This window comes from Ischnura elegans, chromosome X (genome assembly GCF_921293095.1).
Source record: "Ischnura elegans chromosome X, ioIscEleg1.1, whole genome shotgun sequence".
NCBI lineage: Eukaryota > Metazoa > Arthropoda > Insecta > Odonata > Coenagrionidae > Ischnura > Ischnura elegans.
In genome coordinates, this window is record NC_060259.1 from 61,836,820 (window position 1) to 61,859,463 (window position 22,644).

The 22,644-nt window shown below is 39.4% G+C and overlaps 1 protein-coding gene across 8 annotated transcripts in view; it reads left to right on the forward strand.

Moving 5' to 3' along the window:
- Positions 1 to 22,644, forward strand: part of LOC124171808 (stress-activated protein kinase JNK) — a 273,438-nt gene that overhangs the window by 177,090 nt on the left and 73,704 nt on the right. The window contains exon 5 of one of the 8 annotated variants that reach the window (XM_046551144.1): positions 8,060 to 8,115. The exons of the other annotated variants lie outside the window; for them this stretch is intronic. The gene's annotated coding sequence lies outside the window, so the exon portion shown is untranslated. The remainder of the gene's footprint in view (positions 1 to 8,059; positions 8,116 to 22,644) is intronic. 8 annotated transcript variants of the gene reach the window in all.

Below are 22,644 nucleotides of genomic sequence, written 5' to 3' on the forward strand. Positions count from 1 at the left end.
ATAAATTTTGTTCTGTATTTTTTTTTATATTTGCAACTTTGAGGTGAAATCTTGGTACAGTAATTGGATATATTCAATGCGCTCCAAATTACCTTATGAGGAAAATTTTCTGCTTTGTTAGGGAACTCATTGTGTGACAATTCCCGCTTCTCCGTCCAAAGCTTTCGAAAACTAGCGAAGATAGGTCGGTCATTATTCCACATGTGTGGAAACTCTTTAAATATGTTTTCATGTTGAATTTTAATCTACTGCAATAATATTTTAAAAGATGAACGAGATCAGATGCCAAACTGAGGTACGTTTTTGCGTTCATATGTGAGATTTTTTCTCCTTGAAAATTGTCGACCGATCCGGGGAAGTCGACGAAATAATGGATAAATGGCATTGCATTTTGAGTGAACTAAATCTAGGACTGCCCATTTCTAAGTCATTCAAATCAGTCTGGATAGCATTTCACGGTACTTTATGTTGCGCCTGGAAAACGTTGGCGCTGAAATACCTGCGGAGCCTTTTCACCCCTCTAGTCCCAGGTGGCCGGGAGCTGCTTGCTCGAAGAGCCGACGAGACAATGACGTCCGTAAGCATGTCCTGTATCGGCTTTTTTCAAGTACCCGTGTGCGTCACTGCCCACGTCCATGGGATTCGAAGCAAAGAAGACTTGTACTGTGAAAATCTTAATTTGATTTTGTGGCTGAGTTAAAGAATTGAGTGTTTTACTGTTGTAAACCAATCGATGTTACTGTAGCGCAGATTTCCGGGTCCCGTCCGCGTTGTCATGTTGATCGTGACGTTTCACCTACTCTACTGTCGGTGAAACGTCGCCGTCAAAATGACGACGTGGACGGAACCCGGAAATCTTCCCTACTGCGAATCTGAAGGCCGCGAAAACTTACATCAGAGATAATAGATGTGACTATTTACCGGTGTGAAAATTCTGTAGAGGAAAAATCGTTCGCTTTGACCAATGGCCGTAATCATTGAGGCGATGGCGGAATCTCCTCATATTGTTAGCGTGATGTGTCAGCTTCGAAGGATCTCACCTTTTTGAGTGGATCTCACTTGAATTTTCTCTCTTCTGACGTCAGAAGTTACGTCAACTTCTTGGTGGAGAAGTTTCGCGACCTTATGGACTCGGGCTTATAGTCTCGAATTATCAGATTCGCGCCGTAAGTGCTTTAAATAATTAAGCCACAATCATCTCTTCTGAGGCCACAGGAATCCGCGTTGTCGGAAAATACTTTTGCACCTTGCAGCAGTTGGTCCACCGATGTTCGCATTGTGACTACCCGGTTCGAGTCCAGCTCACAGTGAAAGATTTTTCTCGATTATCCGAGTGAATTTGTCGATGAAGGTTCCCTGTCAACCAACTCACTGTTGTTTCCTAAAATTTATGTTAGATACATCGGTGAATATTTCTTTGAATGCGCATGTATGAAATTGGTACGTTCTCTGGTTACTTTAGATGGTCATGATTTTGGTGGTAATATTAAAACTTTTTTTAAAATATTGCCCTAGTGTCATTTAAGAAGAAATATTTTATTGGTTATTTTCTTCCTTTAATTAGTTTATTGTTTCGTCCTTTTAAATTAATATAATTTTAAATGTATTCGAAAAGGGGAAAAGTTCAAATGTCGCTCAAGAATGTAGCAACCAGTATTTTTTTCCAAAAATGCTGTTATCTAAAAAGGTCAACAAAAAAGATTAAAGTTATTTTACGCGATATAAGGCTAATTTTTCCGGTTTTGTAAAGCTTGAGTGTTTTCATTTGTGTAATTACGCAATTGAAAACTTAAATAATATTTACGTATTTTGAGCCCGTGAAAGTGTTTCTTCTTGTTTTTTGTGGACTTAGTGGTTTCGATATTTCATACGAAACGTGCTCGACTTCTTTCTTTTTCCCAATGTTTTTCTCGTTCGTCGGATATTATGGAGCTAGAGACGGGTGACTTGTTGTAGAAGCGTAATCGGCTGTATTCCTATTTGTAATACGAGTATCAGGGATAAACTGCTTGTACAAACGAAACTTTGCCATCTGCTTTCATATTTTGGAAAATTTTCCGTTAACCGTCCTGCGAATCTAATGAAAACTCTTTCCATGTGTCATTCATGCTTATTACGGTAGATATGATGTTTTTGGCACACTTGGATGACACTGATACAGTTATTGAGTGCGGGTATGAATTGCAATGGTCCTGCTCTGCGGATCGTATTTGTGTAATTTTTCCCAACAGCTAGGTAATAATAATATGATAATGGGGTAATGTCGGGAAAATCTAGGTTTTATTATCAAAATGGTTTTAGGTGACCTTCACTGATAATTGACCAATTCTGAGTGTTTACGCGGCTGTTGTCGATATACCCAATAGTACCTACGATTTTTTCTACAATTTTCTGCTACAGATTGTTTTCAATTTTTATTTCGATCTGTTTGGATTAGATTGCATTTGTGCATGTAATCGCAATGTGATATAGCATCATTGTTAGACTGCATTCCCTTGTTTGAAATAGCTGACTACAATTCAGTTATAGCGAGAAATATAATCTTGTGTAGTACAATCAAATAAATATTGCCGGCCTCGGTGGCGGTGGGGTAAAGTCCTCGCCTGCCAAACCGTAGGTCGTGGGTTCGAATCCCGCCTGGGTAGGTGATCCCTATCCAGGCCATGGATGTTTGTGTTGTACTTTGTTAATATTGGAAACCCTCGTTGTAAAAGGCTGTCATGTGCTTTTTACGGGGAAAGTGATAAAAAATATTACTTTGCATAAAATAAAGCTGCGTTTCCAGTGCCTAATATGTGCCAATATTAGGTTATTAATATTATTAATGTAAACAAAAATAATTTTACACCCATAAGTGAAACATAAATGTATGCAAAAATTTATGATGTGTAGATGTAGGCTATTACTTTGCATTCGGTTGTTCGATATAGCTGACTGCAATAAATTATAGCGAGAAATATAAACTGGTTTGAGACGTTAAAAAAATATTCCATTGCTTAAAATGAAACTGCTTTTCCAGGGCCTATTATGTGCTAATTTTAGATTAGTAATATTGTTAATGTAAAGAAAGCATAATTTACATCCACAAGTGAAACCTTCGTGATGCGTCAAATTTATGCATGAATGTATGGTACATTTAGCGATCATTTTAGTCGTAATGTCAGCGAAAATATGTATCGTAAACGGCTTGAAATATACACCCGTCTTTTCCGGGTCGATCTCAAAGGATCGGAAATCTGAAGTGTACGTTTATTATTAGCTCGTGCTTTCGCCTTTTGATGCAAAAAATTGTATGACCGTGGCAATTCCTAGCTACGGCAAGTCTCTCCCGCAATTCAATCACATTCGCTAATGCCTATTAAGGGTCTGTGTTCCTTGATGGGATGAAAGCCTTGTGGGAACATTTCTGGCGTCATTGCGTTCGCAACTTTATGGAACCAAAAATTGCGGCATACCCAATGGCTTTCCAAAAGCTTTTCATCGTGACTTAATTATGGTGACCGATCCCTCACGAGAAAAATCGCTTCGTGATACCCTCTACGAACATTGCACTCACCTAACGTTACTGAGTAACGTTGTTTTTCTTTCTCAATACCTGTAATTTGTGGAAAAGAGAGCACTTAGAAATCTCCCTTCAGTAGTAATGCTGTTATGAGGCACGGATACGTCGTCTTTTGATCTCTATGATTGTGTTTACCTCATCCAGGTTTTCAATTCTCCTCTTTTATTGCAATTTTCTGGGAAATTTTCTCTTTTAGCGCTTATTTCTTTATTTTTTCGACGGTTAGTTTTTTCCTCGTGGAAAACCCCTAAACCAATCCCCATTCAAGTTAATCTTTGGCACCTTTTATCCAAGGAACAATGTAGTTCATTTATCCTTCTTCCTTCATTTCTCCGTATACACTTTCTGTTGAGGATTATCGTATTTGAATGTTATTTCAATCGGAACATGAAATAAGTACTGCGAGCCGGCCGAAGATAATTTAACTCTAGTATATTTGCCTACTCAATATTTTTAAACACTAACAGGTAACCTCAATTTCATGTGTTAATTAGTTATTAAGTAATAGTATAGTATATAAGTTACTAAGTAATAATTACAATGACAAGCAGCAAATTTGAACATAAGGAGAAATGTATCTTGGAAATTGTGGTTAATTTTGATATTTAACGCTTTCTGTCAGTATGAAGCATTACTATGAACGAAATGTGCTCGAATCCTCTTCTTTATAGTGACGGCCAATGGCCTTAAGAAATTCTTATTCATTTATAATACTCTTCGTAAATGGCCGTTTAATGCTATCTCGTTTGGTTCAAGTGCCTTTTTATGCTCCATTTTGCCATCGGGCTCTCGAGTATATGCACTACTACAAAATAATTCTGCAAATGTCAGTTCTTAATTTTTATCTCTTGATAGGCTAGTGCTTTAAAATGTAAACACTTGTATGTCTGATTTGTGGGGGCCATCTGCTAGCTGGAGTAGAATATCCCATAAACATCTGTGAACCCTTTCACATCATTGAGTCTGAGAAACACCCATGAAACACCCATGGATTCAAGATTTCGAAGCGTCAAATTCGGCTTTGTGTTTTATTAGAATTTCATAGACACGCCTATTAATTCATGAGGTTATCCGGGCGAAGGAAAACAGTAGAGGAAAGACTCAATCGTTGATTCTGACTCATGAATCGTACTTCGTTTGAACCTTGTCAATTGTGCTCACAGTCAGATGTTACCTGCTTTTACGAGTGCTCGACGTAAGTAGTTGAAGCTACGGATGGAAATTGTACGGTTGTCCCCTAAAATTAGCTTGATAGAAAATTTCGGGCTCATAGAGTATTTTCTATGACGCCAGAAGGATTTTTGGGCTAATAAATGAGACAGTTCAAGTCCTATAAGATAAATAAACATTTTAATCCATTTTCTCTCTTTTTCTTCCGTAATTTGACAAGCTAGTCCATTTTCATATTCACATACCTAACTATTTCAGCGACTCACGAAGGAAGCCTCGGCACTTCGAATTGTAATAACTCCTGCAGTTATCTCTTTGTTCAATTGATATTAGTAAAGTTTGTTCAACTATTTTACAGTTCCATTCAAATTTCTTTCGAGGTTCCATCGTCATGGATCATCGTCATTATCACAACTTACAAAGTGTGACGCATAAAAAATTGCACAAAAAATTACAAATCATTGGTCGTAATTTGAGGAATTTTCTCAATCCTGTTGAGGCGTTGAAACTTCGATCAGCTGACAGAAAGTGCGTGGAACTGAGTTTTGTGTAGGTAAAATCTATTACAAAACCGTTCACCGTTAATTGGTGTAACTTTAATTTCCAAATTTCACTTTGGAAAATGCCTCTATTTTAATTCTTTTGTAATTAAAAAAAATCTCCTGAATTCATTGTGACTTCATTTGAATTCACTTCTTTGAAACAGGACTTCATTAAAAAATTGACTGTTTTCAAATCCGACTTCTTCCTGTCTGACCCAATTTAATGAAGCCTTAAATGAAGAGGCATAGGAATGGTAGAAAAATCGTGTGCTCGCGCTGTTATTTTACGCCTCCTTTGTGCTATTACTGAAAAATATATTTAAAAATTTTGAAAGTGAAAGAAACATTTTTAACGGAAAAAAGGGAGACCTGTCAGTGCTCTAATAAAGAACTTAGGAACTTTCGTGCGTGCATCAAGTCCACATTACCGTGGTGATTGGGTTAAGGCCGTGGTAATTTTGCGGCAGGAAGAGCTGGTAACTCAATTTTCAAGCCCCCTGTAATTTCCTGGATCATGAATCTGGAACGTTCACCTATCAAACTTTTAATAATGTTTTCGTCCGCACAGCTTGGTGACTGCTCCAAGAAGCGTTGCCGGCGATGTAAAGGGGATACAATCGAATTACCAGGCAAAAATTCTATGGGGAGCATTTTCTAGGGAAACTTTGAGAGACCGGACCAGTTTTTCCATTGGACCCATACCTACCGCTCCACTGGCCCTTTTTGTGACAAATTACTTGCGTTAAAATTTTTCTATCGTCTTAAAATTTTCAAAGTAGATTTTTGTCAGCATTTATCTATTCCTCAGATTTGATAAGTTTACCTATAAATTATTTTCTCATATGTAATTTTTTCTATTCGTGATAGAGGAAAATGTCGAACAGGTGTACTCTGCTTACCCTGAATATTTCTTGGTGGTAGCATTAGTTGTGCGCTTGAAATTTTTCACAAAAAACATAATGGTGGAAATGAAGGTATGCGTCCTTTGAAGAGCAGTTTTCCTACGAGAAACTATTTGCGAATAGGGTAGTTGAATTGAAAATTGAAATAATAACCAAAATTCTTAACTCACGCGTGCCATTGCGCGAATTCATTCATGCTCATGTTGTAAAATCAACCCTCTCAACTGTAGACTTTAAAAATAATTTAAATTGAAACATTTTTTTCGCCCTTCTTTGATGATGCACATCAGAAGATTAAAAATGCTTATTTTCCGACTGGTGAAGCTGCTGGATGGTCTAATGTCCTTTTGGGTCATGAAAAGTCAAGATTCAGCGGCAGCTTTTAAGGACGCTGAGTTTCATTTCTAAATAAGTTCTACCGTATCTCTCCTTCTGATCTCAAGGGAGTTCAAAGGATGGGTAAAGCATTGGTAAAAAGTTAGCCCAGAAAAGCCCCACGTCTACTTCACATTCTTTACGCCTTATATAATCTTGTGGATATGCCCCTATTGCATGCTGAAATGGAAGAAGTTATTTTGAAAAAAAAAGTGTGATTTAAGCTGGCTCGTGGTATTCCAGGAATTCCTTGTTGATATTTTAAATCAATGATGTAAGTGGAGTCCGCGCCGGTATAAAGCTATCAGCAGTGCTCGAAGGGCGTAGGTAGAGGTAGTGGCGCAAATGTGGAAGATGCTGCTTATAATTTCAACTTACGATTTCGCCGTGAAAATTAATGTATACAATGAAACCGTTGTCATTAATAATTACTATGTAAAATTAAATCGTGGTCCATAATAATTGTAAAATATTCTGTGCAGTAAAGTAAGTTTAATTGGTTGCAATAATCGCCGTACCCGCCTCAAACCATGAAGACACCGTTGTCTACCCCCGGTGACTGTGATGTGTAAGGTGATGGAGAATAATTTTAGTCACTACCGCTAGTGGCTGTGTAAATCACATCGTGGTCAGTAATAATTTTAAAATATCTGTGGAGTTACGTAAGTTGAATCAATTGAACCAACCGCCACACCCGGTCGATTATCTACGAGGACACCATTGTCCCACCCGCGGAGACCCCGCGTCCCCGTCGCTCGCACGTAGCGCGCGAGTCGGATGCTCACAGGGCCATTCAAGAGTGTCATTGCGGTCGGTTTGCCTCGCTTCAAGGACGTTGCATCACCTGGCCGGCGGCGGGCCGAGGGCCCTCGGGGCTCTGAAGACGTCTGCCCCGGGCAGATCCTCCCTCATCCACCCTCCCTCCCTCGCGATGACCGCCAAGTAATCTGGAGCCGCGGCTCCGTCGTTATGCGGGATTTGGAAGGGTGACTCCGGGGAGCGTCGTGCGCGACCCCTTTCGTCTCGGCTGCATCGATCGTGGACAAAAGCTCCCTTCCTCCCTCCGCTCGCTTGTCAATCGTGCTTCTAACGTGGGCGGTGGAACGTGCGTTGTTTCCTCTTCTTTTTTTTTATCATTTCGAGCCGTTTTCTTTGAAGGGTGCTGTTTATTCTTGCAGGCTGTCCAACTGTTTCTGAGCCAAGTTGTTCACAGAGCGTTGATGGTTTTCGTGGAATCGAGGTTCTTTATGCTCGCAGGTAGAATGTTTTATGATGACGTGATTCGACGGCTACCGTCGTTCGCACCTTTATCTTTTTTAGATGTATTTAACATTGAAATGAAGTACCTTTTTCCTGATTGTATAGGTCATTAAAAGTTTATTCAACTTCATCCATAGTGATATATATATAAAGAGTCTACCGTTCGTTGAAAAATAGCTGGTGGTAAATTGTATGCATTGAGAATTTCATAATTCTTTTTCATATGTGCGGCCCGATTGGACATTCAGCACACTTGCGGAAGTCTCGTGAGCCATAATTAATTATCTTGTGGCATTTTGCTATGGTAAGTACTGGCCTTAGTATGGAGGCAATAGTTTGGGAATGTAGTGCCGAACCTAAGTTTTGTATTCAAGGGGTAATTTGGAATTGGAAAGCCTCAATCACTTCCTCTGTTGATATTCATGTTCCCAGTGCCAGAGGGTTGCGTAATACGATGGCATGTGGTAATAAGGGCATCAGGGTACCTTCAAGATGTTCTGTTGGTGGTACCGATTTATGCTTCTGGGTTTATACTCTCCGTAGATGGTGAGGAATATGGAAACATCGTAGGCAGCTGTCGCTGTGTTCTGCATCCAAATCAAAGACATTTTTCAAATGATCCGCCATTCAATTGATGGAGTCTTCGCCAAAGGCACTGCGAGTGACAATCGGAGTATCATCTTGAGTTCCTAAGTTACGGCACGCTCTTATTTTGTAGTTTTATTCGTGGGATAGTTAGGTCTGTCGTGAAATCCTGCGGTATACCTCCCTCGTCGACTAAACTTCTCTCGGGTTTCCCACCGGGTTAAAGGCTTCATAATGGCCGACGTTTCGAGCTCCGACTTGGCGCTCATCATCAGGGCTACTGGATGCTGTGATGCGGGAATGGGCCTGCTTATATACTGCCCTTCTCCGGTCAGGTTCCTCGGGATTGGCTGGTAGTTTCCCGAGGAACCTGACCGGAGAAGGGCAGTATATAAGCAGGCCCATTCCCGCATCACAGCCCTGATGATGAGCGCCGAGTCGGAGCTCGAAACGTCGGCCATTATGAAGCATTTAATCCGGTGGGGAACCCGAGAGAAGTTTACTCACATCATTCGCCGGAAAAGCATCAAATCTTTCTTCTCCCTCGTCGACATTTATAGCTTTAACTGTCTAGTTTAGTCATGAAAAGGCCCTGCCTTTAGTTTTCTTCCACCCTTCCACGACTTACCTCAAAGAATGTAGCAGGTCTTACTCTCGAAACTTTAATGCCCGCGAATATCTTCAGCCCATTGAGAAACCTGAGTATGATTAATCAGTGGTGTGATTAGAGCGTTTTGAAACATTAAAATTCACGAGACTCCAAATAGCGTTAATGAGATCACGACGTATTACAATAGAGAATTCTGCAGTCAGCCTTTAAATGTATTGTTACCTACCGCACATTTAAATTCACACAGGTTTACACAAGTCGCCACTAGCGACGCTAATGGGCGAAGCCATCCGAATTTCACGGAGAAATAAGTTATGATTTGGACTGTTTGCAAAAATTCATATTCGTAATGATGTTATCTATAGAGCGTTCCACATTCAGTTGACAGTATGGGTTCTTATGAAGAATCGTTTCCCATGTTAATCTCCATAAGGCCGGGAGCGCGGTGTTGTCAATAGCAGCATAAAAATATAATTGCGCTTTGCACTGTTTAACAGTGTATTCTAATGTATAAAGAGACGCTGCATTCATTGGCGTCAATAATTTTTGCATAAAAATTATAGCAAAAGCTATAAAAACATTTTCTTAAATTTACGTTACAAACGTGTATTTTTTTACTTTATCTTCTTCTCGCAATTGTCGTATAACCGTTAACTATATTGAATTGAATCCTCTAACCAAAATACTTCATACTATTTCCTCTTTGAAGGTTTTCACCTATTTACAATAATTGAGAAAAAATGTCGTTATACCGATGTAACACCGTTTAAGACAAGAAAATTTGGATTTTTGTGATGTAAAAAGTAGTCGCTTACTAGCTTACGTTTCTTACGTCGTAGGTCCCTACATGCTGCGTTTCGTATTTGAACTGAATTCGGAAACTGCAAAGTTATTTTTAGCGAAAAAATCATTTACTTATCTTAATTTTGAAGGGAATTACAAGGTTTTGATCTTAAGAAAAAATATTATGGGGCCGCTGAGCCGAGCTTCTCACCTTGCCTTGCCAACTCCTTGCGCGCGGAGGGAAAAATCTCGGGCAGTAAAGGAGATTTTGGCCCACCCATACCAGGAAATATGTACTCCTTCGTTACATATCCTGAACAGAGAACTCTCATACGCTGTAACAGCAATGTTTTTATATCAATACAATGGTACATGAAAGCAAGCAAATTTTGACGATATGGAAATAAGACACAAATTTCACCTTGGGTCTTTCGATCTATTCACGGACACCAAGGCAGGATATATCTCATAATCCGTGCGAAGGACTACCCCTTCCAGTGCATGCTTTTTACAAAAGGGCGCTCTGAGTTTTTCTTCAAGTTCCATTTATAATGTATCATAAAACATCTGCTCCAGGAGCGACCCCAGCCAGGGGGCCAGGGTAAGAATTAGCAAAGGGGTTCACTTTGTCGTTGCACTTTTTAGAGTGAACGAGTAATGTGTGGTATGGTATAAGTTTGAGATCTGTAGAGTGTTTTTTATAACAATCTCTGCTTTTACGTGCCCTATCACTATATCCGATACGAAGAGGAGGAGAAAAGGTGAGAAGCTCAGAAGCTGCGAAAGTGCGTTGGTGCTCAACGTTTTCTCGTACTTCACAAAATCTCTCAGCGTCACTGAAACCTACCGAGAAACTTCGAGAAAGGCAACTGGGTGCTCGGAATCCACTGTTTAGAAAGTGAGAAAGGAAGGTTTCCGTGGACTATTTATGACACCTTAAAAATATTAGTCACCCTTACAGAAATTCGAGAACAGTGATTTTCGACGATTTTGTGAGATCGGTAGTTGAAAGGATGGTAAATGAATCTTTCCTGGAAAATACTCCTCCGATCTCAAGCTCGGTAAATATGGACAGTGATCTTTCAATTTTCAAAAGGACAGTATTATATGCTCGTCTTGAGGATATAGGCTTCGGGTACGAACGCAGAAGAAAAAGAAGCATCTTGATCGACGTGAATGATATTATTCGTTGGCGGATAATTATTTTAGGCAGCTAAAAAATATCGTCGCGAACAGAGGATCATTGTATTCACAGACGAAACCTGGATTAATGTTGGAAAATCAGTGGAAAAATATACTTTCCGCGACAAAAAATAGAAACTCCGCTCAGACTTTCCTTGCTGGACTTGCAATCAGTGCTGGACATTCAGCCCCCACTTCCCGAGGACGATTTTAATTGCACATGCACGAACAGAAAAAGGGTTCATCGCATGTGTTTCCATGTGAGAAGAACTCAGTGGATGGGCATGACGAATTTGATGCCGAATGTTACGAGAGCTGATTTGATCACTCGCGTCTTGCAAAACTAACGGGAGGCTCAATTGTATTGGTAGATCATCATAGTATTTTTCCAAGCATTTTAAGCCGTCCAAAAAGTAGCATTTCGGGATCTCCTCAAAATAGGCATTATTTTGGGCCATGACCTACTCCTTAGACGAAAACCTTTGTCCATCAACCTATTCATTGAAGTTGGGAAATAAGAAAAAGTCATTGGAGGTAAAATATTGTCCACACGGAAAGTTTTGTAACGATTGGAACATAAATTCAATCAGCGTGTCAAGGAAGTGGACATAGACATTACGCTTAGAGTTAATTTTCATGATGAAATTGAAAAGCCAATTATCCGTCTGATATAACCATCGTTGTCTTATACATACAACATCGCCTTTCATGGAATATTAGCCAGAGCCCAAAAATATTGCATAATATGGAAGGAATAGAAATTTAGTCGCATTCAGAAGTGGCGATAAATTGTATTATCCTTCACTTTATTGTTATTTTTTACATTACAGATTATTCATTATTCAGCTAGTGTATATTGAATAAGTACATATATAAAATAACAAAAGACATTTCCTATTATATTGCAGCAAAGTTGTTTTAGTTTACGCAAATAAATTTCTTAATTTACGCCGTCTTCCGAGCGAACCCAAACTCCTTTTTGAATTACAACATTTTTGGCGCTCTGTTATGTGTGGTTGCAAAAGCTGTCAGGATGCCTGCTGGCTGTGCGGAAGCTTGGCAACACTGTTCTCTATAAGGCCCGTACTGTAAACTTAACGTGGGAAGCTCTATATCAAATTCATAACTTTGAAATGCCGTTCCACACAGTTTTAAATACTATGTAGTTAATATTGAGGATATATGGATCGCTCTCCACTCACGGCCCCGCTGCGGACATTTTTGAATATCGGCTAAAATGTGCTTAAATTGGCAACCAAAATCTAGCTTCTAAGGGACGTACTGGGGCCTCCTCTATATCCTCCTCTTGATCGAAACATTGCAACATGTAGGAAAATATCTTTCCTCTTATTTATTCTTACATCTGGGTACTTGTATTTCAATTTCCAGTTCATGAGAATTTCGTTATTACCGTCGGTAGTCTTTGAAGGAGTTCATATGATCTCCATGCTCACTAAGTTTTCATTGTGCTTCTGGGTGTGAGATATCCTTCTCAATAACCGTATCTTCATTTAAGTTCACCGTATGCTTTTCTGCGGTAATATTGTCGCATATCGTTCTTGGTGCCATATTAATCTACCCTATGAAAGCGATTCAGAGATTCTATTTTCTTGTTATTCGTTTTTCTTTCGGTGCCGGTCGCTGATCCATACAGGGGTTCAATCCATCAGAATATTTTATTCATTGCTTCTATATTATCCTCTCACTTCCCGTCATCCGTACTTTCTTGCATTCGTATAGTGTACGCTTTATGCCTATTCGGCGTCATTCACTGGAATTCAGATTCGTGGCAATAGTGGATTGAATGCTGGGAGCTTCGGTACTACAGCCTCTTTCTGGTTATTGTGTAAATGTCACCGTCTTGATCGTCGTCTCACTTAATCCTTTCATCTTGATAGCTACATGAATGTTTCATACGAAAATGCAGTTTGGGGGTAGTGTCTATTGGTAGTGCTGCACTTGGGGTTGCAAAGGGAACTAAATTTAACATGAGGAAGGGAAATACATCAGGGAAACGTCACTTCTACGTAGAGCAGTGTAGGCCACCTATGTTGTCATGGTTGTGTCAAAGGTAGTATATAGATGTATTAGATATTACGAAACGTGTATTCCTTCAGCTACCAAAGTTTGCTAAGCAAGGGAGCTACGTAAAATCGTGTATATGTGCTTTGTTTTTTTTTTCGTTTTTTCCCGCTTTGAAAACCCTGAAAAAATGAACCACATCCAAACATGGCGGAAGCTTATATACCTAACAATGAGTATATTTCGAATGATTTTGCGTGAATTATACTTTTTAGTATTTTAATAAGTTGATTATTAGTTTCTCTTACAGACGAAAATTCAGGCTCCTTTTCAATCACTTGGCGGGGTAACGTTGAAGAGCGGGCTCCTGTGGGAAATAATGAAAGGTTCTCAGACTTTTCATCGTTTTCTCAGATAATTACTCTTACCCCAACCTGTAAAGTTAAAAATCTTGCTCATTTATTCGTTGAAAATACCTAATTTTTGGTGAAAAATTTGGTTTGGAGGAAAATTTTATGCATGGAAGAGAATAGCGATAGAGCACCAATTATTGAGACAAGGGTCTATTCTGACTAATTCGTGTCGGAAGGTTCCATGTGAAAAAGTGCTGTTAGGCTATTATTTAAATTTCATTTTAAAACTACCCAGCTGTGAAGTAAAAAAATATTCTCTCAGTAACCATCCAGTTTACGTGAGCTGTTTATGGATCGAGTATGATAAGCGAAGCATCGACATGGACCTAATCTGCGCCAATATTTTTCCTTTAGAGATAGCTCAAAATACATACATGGACAAAATTAGTTATTCTTCAGAAATTCATCAATTTATCCTTCAGAATTCTCAACTTGATGTATACATTAATTTATCAGCTTCTAGGACATGAGAGCGGCTCTTGTGACTCGACGTTCGTGGTTCACTTGCCTGAAATAAAATAAAGTTGCGTAGTTCATGTCCATTGTTTTTTCAATTCTTTTTTATCCTCTGTTTTGGCTTGTTTTGAAGTGAGAGGAGGATATTCAGCTTTGGAACAAGGAAAGATGAAGTAGTGCGATACAGGAGTTTGGGCTTTGAAGGGTGAAAGAAATTCCGTCCCACGGTTCCTGAATCCACGAAGCTTTAATGTATGAGATCTCATTTAAAAGTATAATTTTGACGACTTTGAAGATCCTTTGTGAAGTTTTTCGCCGTTAGACTCGGGTAGCTCTTGCTTTGCAAGATCGCTCGTATGGAAAAATGGACTACCGCCGAAGACACTTGGGTAGACAAGGCTTGATGGGAGAATCCTTTTGTTACTTTTTCACGGAGTGGCAAATTTCATCACATGAATACATCTTTTGATAAAAAACGTGGAAGATTTCGACAATTCTTTTTCCACTGTATTTTTAATCTATGAAGACCCTGTTCCGGCTCATGTTTTAATATTAAAGGTGTATATGTATTTACGGGCCATAAGTCTTTACTAATGGACAAGCCACTATGCTATCAATAAAAAAAATATAAATAAATAAATCCGCCATAAAATGGTACATAACTATAATTTCGCGATTATATTCCTTGTCCATATGGTTTTAGTATGGAATGAATAATACGTACTTTATCATTTTTACCGTGATATACTCTCCTTCTTTTGCAGATTTAAGAATAATTCATCTAATGATCAGAACAAGCATCTTAGAATAAGAAGGAAGAGATTGGTATATAAAAAAGGAGAAATAGGTAAGGAATAAATTTTCAAATAGAAGCATACTTAGTTAAGAACTATTGCGAACTAGCTGAGAGACTTCCACTGCTTTTGCATAGATAAGGATGGGAAGTGCTAGATACTTATTCAAAACCCACGCTATCACCTTGAAATTTTCATGGTATTTGCAGTCCCTAACTTTTAGAGATGGGTCAAAATGAACCGAACTGCGAAAACGAACTATTCACTGAAATGAACCGGTTTGAAAACGAACAGTTCTCTGAAACGTTCCTTATTCACTGTTCATGTCTACGCTGCAAAAGTGCAGCGTATTCGGTCCGACAGGTATGTTCACGACGAGGTATTTTGAACTGCAGCTTACTCCAGCAAGTGCGTAGTGGTCACGACAGATGGCAGTTAATGCAGACCATCCAAGGCCGCTGAAGTGCGTCATAGACGACGGAGCCCCTCCTCTTCCTTCTCTATCATTCCCCTCCGTCAACGAATATGAACAGTATAGTTGCTGAACGGTTCTAACGGGTATTCAAAACATTAGGTTCGTTTTAGCCGTTCTTTTTCTCAGCGTATTCTTTTCTTGGAGGGCGTTCTTTTTACGGAGGGCGTTCGTTTCCTCTGGCTGTTCATTTGAGCTCTCGCGTTCATTTTGATTTCGTGCTCATTTGAACATTGGCGTTCGATGAACAGGATGCGATGGTTCAAAGTTAATGTTAACTTTGGGTTGAAACTTTATTTTTATTAATTATATTAACGCAAAAGCTCTGTTTCAGCACACGGAAAACTTAAACAGAGATTTTTAAATTATGTTATATCCCCTATTTATTTTGTTATTAGATTATTCGTGATGATATTAGCTTTTAAGCCAGGTTAACATATATTTTACTCTGTTGTTTTCAGAGATGTGAACTGATGATATTGGGTGACACAAATTTAGCTCTAACTTTCCTCAAATTACTTGTTTGCAGTGTAATTAGACATCGAATGGGAAGGACTTGGTACTTTTCCGGAGAAAGTCCACGAAGGCATATATCCATCATTTCGAAGGAATGAAAACAATATGTTGCCTACGGCGAATTTATTTGATGATATTAGGTTTTTCACGACGCCACATTTTATTTATTTTATTGTGACCACTTAGCTTAATTGCACATAATTACACCTCAAAAGGGCTTGCTCTTTCTTTGCTTTCAGTATTTAATGTTTAAATATGTTGCAGAATTCCATGGGTGTAACAGATTCCACTATTTTTTACATTCTACCAAAAGTACTAATTTAGCAATGAAACTGATTATTTCTCACCGTCTTACGCATGCTATTATTGACAGTTAATTGCATTGTTATAGTGGATAGATACCTAAGATATCTAAGAGAGTGATTCACAAATGACGTTTATGCTAAAAATATTTATAAAGAACAGTTAGCTGTCTATGAAAGTCTGAATTGCTCATAAGACCAGCATTTAAAGACTTTTCTGGTGCTTAATACGCGAATAACATCAGACGCTGGGTTGATAAATATTAATTCTGGGTTATTCTACAAGTGGACAGCACGGATGACGAAGTAAAGGCCCAGGACAGAATTTGCTTGAAATTACGATGACAAGCTGCACAAACTATATGGTACCACTCTAAGCCTTCATATACTCAAAACGTCCGATAAACAGTATTTTCTACCTGAATGACCCTGACTGTTCGCCACGAACAGATATTTTGAACTGTTCTTTTTACTGAACAGGTTCAAAGTGAACGGTTCATCGAAATGAACAGTTTAACCCACCTCTACTATCTTTACCTGTATCATAGGTAGAAAACTTCACGTCAGAGAAAACGCACGAGTATAAATTTTCTATAGAAGATTCAGGTTAAGGTTGACAAGGGCGTTCTTTAAACACCGTGAAAGCCTAAGACAGGCACGTAGCTATTTATTTAGAGAAAGGGGTACAAAGGAGGTATGCGGGTTGCATATAATGATTTTTAATGTTTTATTTTCATTCGTACACATCGGAAAACCATACATATCATTCAGTCAGCTGTATATTTCGTTTGCGTAGCGCTGAAAGTTCCACTCCTCGTTCGTTATTGGCTGACATTATGGAATTACGAGGCAGGCCTCGGTGGCGGCGGGGTTAAGTCCTCGTCTGCCGAACCGAAGGTCGTGGGTTCGTGTCCGGCCTCCATCCATTCCATGGAATGGACTTTCTTGTACGTATAATTGCTATATGTTTTGAAAACCCCGATTTTAAGGTCAAATAGCGCTATTTTCGGTGGCTTGGCTATAAAAAATAAAATAAAAATGAATGTGACTTTATCGAAAAATTGAGTGTCTGAGGATACTAGAAACCCCTGAATATGTGGTCTCCTTAGCAGATGTATCGCGTGTATACGCCACTTGGGAAAAACTTTCGGTGGGGGCTGAAGCACCCAAAGTCCTTCCCTCCCCCTGAGTAGGTACCTGGCCGTAGATGATAACGTTAGTTTTGAAGGAGTAAGTTAGGAAACAGGATCGCGTCGGGAGTGCAATTTGAGGTGTGGATTTGTTGGGCAGCGGGACGGCCCGGGAAACAAGCGGACGCCAACTCACACTTGCACATTGCCTCGTGGGGGGTCGGTATGGGTGAGGCCCCTCCCACGAGCCACGAATTCGTTCAATCGAACGGTTTTCGGGCGGACGAGGCAAAGGATTGTGTGAGAGAGCCCTCGCAGATCCCGGCCCCGCGGCAGCGGGCGTGGCCTCCCTGGTAAACGAGCCGGATTCCAAACGAGGGACACCTTTTCCGACGCCCCTGCCCCCCCTGCCCGCGTCGTTTTTGTAACGAATAAAGCGTTTTGAGCATGCCTGACAGAGGAAGAACTCAAAATAGTACAGGTATTGATTATCATAGGTATTATAAAGCAATCCTTTCACTTTGGCCACAGCCTTATCGTGGGAGAGAGAGAAAGGCGCGTGATATGAATAACAGATTTGGACTGGCAGGAGTAAGTAAATGCAGTTGTGAATGGCGGGATATTGTGGAGCATACTTCGTGTTGCAATTGAAAATTATGCAGGAAATGCCTACTGATTTTTGTTTGACTGACTTCGTTAGTTTTACGCACCGAAACGTCTTTTGCTACGCATAGACGTTGGTACAAGTGGGGCGTGGGGGAGGGTAACTCGAATCGATTCCTTTGCGGTTCTTGGATATTTTGGTTGAGTTTAGGCCGTTTTTGAGTTGATGAGACCAATCGTGCTAAACCGATTTTTGAGTGGAAGTTGGTGAGAGAGTACTGAAATACTCGTGGAGAAAATTAAGGCCTAAGATCTGTAATGCTCAGTCTAGTAATTACCGGTTGGATGGAGCCTTTCATGTACTCAGTTTTTTCAATGTGTGTGGTAATTATTCAGAATGAACGACTTTGTAAACGTAAATTGAATATCTGCAACGATAACTCGATTTTTGAAGCCCCGAGTTTGGAGGAAAGCTGCAGTGGGAATGCAGTTTACTGTCTTTGTGATTTCTTTGACCGTCTTATTTAAAAAACCCACCAAGATATTATATTTTGAAACGAAGTTAAGATGACTTGACTATTGCTTCATATTTATGTTCACATTAGGTGGGATAGCTTCGGAAGTTAAGCCTGTAAGAAAAGATCTAGTTGCTTGACCTTGCTTCTCCTCAACATGCTTATTTGAAATTTTCATTGGCCTTGATCCACTCTTTTCACGGATGCCCCTAAACTATGCGTCTCTCGTTATTCAATTTAAAATCGGGTGAATTTGGTTTTTATTTAGTTTATATTTCGTTTGTTTCCATTAGTCAACTGGCACTTGCACAGTTTTTTTTTAGACTTCTGAGTGAGTTATAGTTTCTTTTACCTCACATTGGAATAAAAAGCCCAATTATTTTCGATGCAACCAGTTTTATTACCTTGATATATCTCCTCGTTTCTGTTTGTTCCATTGAATTGAATTGTACTTGATATGTTGCGAGTATGTATTTTATGCATTAAATGAGAGGAGTTCAATGTTCGACTTTGCACTGAAGAGTATATAAAACTTCTCTGGCCCTTCCAACGACGAAGTCTTGACGATCTTTTTGTCGAAATAGTTTGCTAGTATTTCGACGTGCCCATTGCTTATAAACCTCACTTTTTACGTGGAGATTATGACGTTTAAATTTCGTTTGTGAAATACGTTGTGGAATACCATTATACACCTCATCAAACATACAGAAATTTTTGTACTGTGAAGGCGAAAGTGTAATATGAAAGGAATTATGATAGATTACCCGCACGCAAATACTTCTTTGCACGGAAGGAAGAGTGATACGTAAAGATAAAATGGTACCATTGGTATTGCTGGAGGTATGGGCCATGTTCACTCTATTTCCGTGATAATTGTGAGACTAGATGTCGCTATCATTAGCATGGGCTCGCGTGTTTGACGAGATCTAAGCGGAGGGTAATAATATGCGTCTGCATAGTTTTCGCCAGTGATCGTTTTGGTTTCTCGCGGTCGAAGAAATGTCTGCTTCGAGAGCATTCCCAATCAATTGGTGGCAGCCTTGTTTTGGCGCATGGCCAACTAAAGACTTCTGTTGGCGTCTACCTCTCGCTGTACGGAAGCAATTTCTTATCGGAGAAAAATGTGGTTCATGTCATTAGTATCGAGCCGTTTCTTATTTTATCTCAATCAAAGCTGAGTGGCAGCTACGTTTGTCATTTTTTATCGCTTTCCCATGTTATTTTCTTTCGTTTTGACGCCCTCCGAAAGATTTTTTTAACACAGGTGCTACGTAGACGCTGAATAGGATATTGTTTCTTTGATCACGCGAACGTTTTAAATCTCATTCCCAGTGATGAATAATAATCCAGTGAATTGAATATCTCAGTGGATTATGATTGATGCTGTCGTGTATGTATTATTGCTTCTCGTAATTGTACGGATTGTAACGAGTATCCATTTTACTTAATGTCCATTTCAGTAAGTATACACGTAGAATTCTGAGGTACTGAGGTGCCGTGTGTATTTTTGCTTTGCATTAATAATAGATGTATTGGTTCTGGGGCTCGCGATCGCGATTATTTCTAGTTTCAGCTTTTAATGTCTCTTGTTCTTTTTTAGCCTGAGTTTTCTTTGTGAAATTTCCGTTAAGATTTATATCGAAGCAGTATTGTGCTCTGGGGTGGGCATCTTGGTCCTCTTGGGCTCTGGGTCCGCATCGATTGTCTACATTGATTGACAACGGCAAACCCCTCGGAGTTTTAAGGCGACATGGCTCTTTATGAAAGAGGGGAGTCATTTCTCATCGATGCACGTAGTTCATATAGTTCTTAAAATAGTGTTTGATGAGTCACAGTAGCTATCCTTCGCGTTTCCATGGAAACTAATAATATGGCGAAAAAGCTATTTCAATCACTAAATCCTTAATATTTATAGATTTTGATATGATTAGGAATTGTTGTTTGATATTTTTCAGATTTTTTTCTGATTCTGATGCGGAAGTCTCGAATAAGACAAATGGTTATTTATGGCCTAATAACTATTCAAATTTATCAATGATTCGCTTCTTGATCTCTTGGTTCTTAGTTGGCATATTATAATTTTCTGATCACTATTTATTGTGTTCGTAAAATAACTTCGATCAATACACTCAGTGCATGGTATTATTAAAAAATTCTCCACGTTACATATCTCCACAAAAATCTCGATAATATATCTAATTTTACATGTGATGACCAGTAGCAGAACGTATATGTTCTGATACTTATATTTTTACCGAATTTATTTTGCATGAGACGACATGATGAGATTAACATAGCTTTTAATGTTCTCCAAGGTGAATTGGCTTGGAGATTTGGAGGAAATCAACGTGTTTATGGAGACAACTTATCTGTTACTGTCGATATTGATTGGAAAGTAATTATCTTGTGGAATAGTATGTAACTAGCTATTTATTCTCCCCATGTATCACATCAGTGACGTCTGCTATTGCCGGTTTCCACCTCTTTTGTTACGGAGGCAATTTTAAAAAGAATTTATCAATAAGCTTTGATGACAATGATGGAGTTGCGCATTAATCTAGTTTATAGTGTTGAATTAATACGTACAGTTGCACAGATTTTATACCCGTTCCATATCAAAGGCAACGTTTTCTACGTCGTGCCAATTTTCTCTTAGAAAATACGCCACAAGCATTGTAATTGATTTTTATGAAGTTAAATATGCAGAAATGCACGAATTGTTTTTTTTTCCTCTCAGAATGTTCTATAATTTTCAGGAGGATTACATTTAAGCGACAACTAGGATGAAATTAGAACCGTCCTCAGCCAATCCGGTCGAACTAATGACATTAGTCCACGTGAAGGGAGAACGGAAGAAAACCCTCGCTGGCTTGCGCATTAGACACGGGTGCATTGCTTGAGCGTAACCCGCGTCATGTTATTTCCCTTGACGCGACCCTCCTCTTTGCGAAAAAAAAAATTGTGTAGAACGGCTGATTTTTTTCCGAAAAAATGAAGGGGGAAAAAATAAACCTGATGCCACAACACGGCACATCTCCCCTGTAAGTGTGATGTATTTTCCCTCGCCGAAGAACCTTGGGTACTCGTTGATTTCCTTTTTTTTAGAATAAAAAATTCATCGTCGCCGGCGCTTGTTTTTCCTCGGCGGCTGATCGATGAGCGCCAATCTGGATGTGGCCGCTCGCGTCCTCCGTTGCGAGTCGGGAAGGAAATGGGCGCGTGCGGGCGTTCTCATTCAAGAATAAATCGGGTGAGGTCGTGCGATCGCATTAATTAGTTGGCAAAAGGGGTGGTTCGCGTCGCGGGGGTCTAGTTCGCCCCCAGCGAAGCCAACGTCGCCGGGAGTGAGACACGTGGCCGATTGAGAAACGTGTCCCTCCCGTCACTTCTACTTCGTTTGCCAGCTAGTTAACGTGTTAGAAAAGCGGTTTCCAACTTTTTTCCCCTCCCTTACCCATATATATGTGTAAAATAATATTGTTCTCCCAAAAATGTAACGTGCACATTTTATTACATAATCTCACTACGGGTAGGTGACTTTTTTTAGTTATAAATAATTGTATAAATGGAATTTTTTTAAATACCCCATATAATATGTACATATATTTCCTGGTTAAGACTTACAGTGCGCCACCTTTGTCAGGCTACGATTAGGGAACGTAGTGTCCGCCATTACCGATTATTTTCGGCGTTCCCCCGACTGGTTCGTCGCGTACCCCCAAGGGGCGCGCGTACCAACGGTTGGGAACTGGTGTGATAAAATAATCTGAAATCATGGGAAGGATTTACGATTGATCCCTGTGGATTTCGTGGTCGTTGATGTTTGCCAATTTTTCCATTAAACTTTTTTCCAAGAGCCATACTCAATAAAGACTTGGCGCGGCGTATATTTACAATTTCTGTGAGCATGACCTCTCTAATTCGACCAATATCGAACTTTTAATGGCGTCCTTCATACGACCTCGTACATCTCGTGAGGCACTCCCGAAAAATATAAATGCCAAAGGTCAATATGTTCGAGGTATGACTCTTCTGGTTTCCCTAGTTTATGCTTGGAAGGACCGGGGTTGTATGGCTTCCTTAAATGACAATCACCCGCCATTTTTGGTAGTAATTATTTTAAATATTTCTTGGGTTAAATCTTCATTAAATGTAGCTTTTTTCTGTATTTATCAGTACAGCGTAGAAGTATTTTTTGCAAATAATTATGCAAGAAAAAACTTTAAATGAACAGCGGTAATGTCTCTCATGCTTTCCCTCCCCTGGCCTACCGCATGCCACTCGGTATGGATGATATGTCGCGCATTTCTATTAATTATGTAACAAAGAATCTTAAATGCGTAAATGTTCTTACTAAAATATCAAAATGGCCATACGTAATATAGAATGGTTATATCCTGAATAAAACGCATTACCGTTTCGTCAAAATGACTGGTTAAGGCGTTTCTTT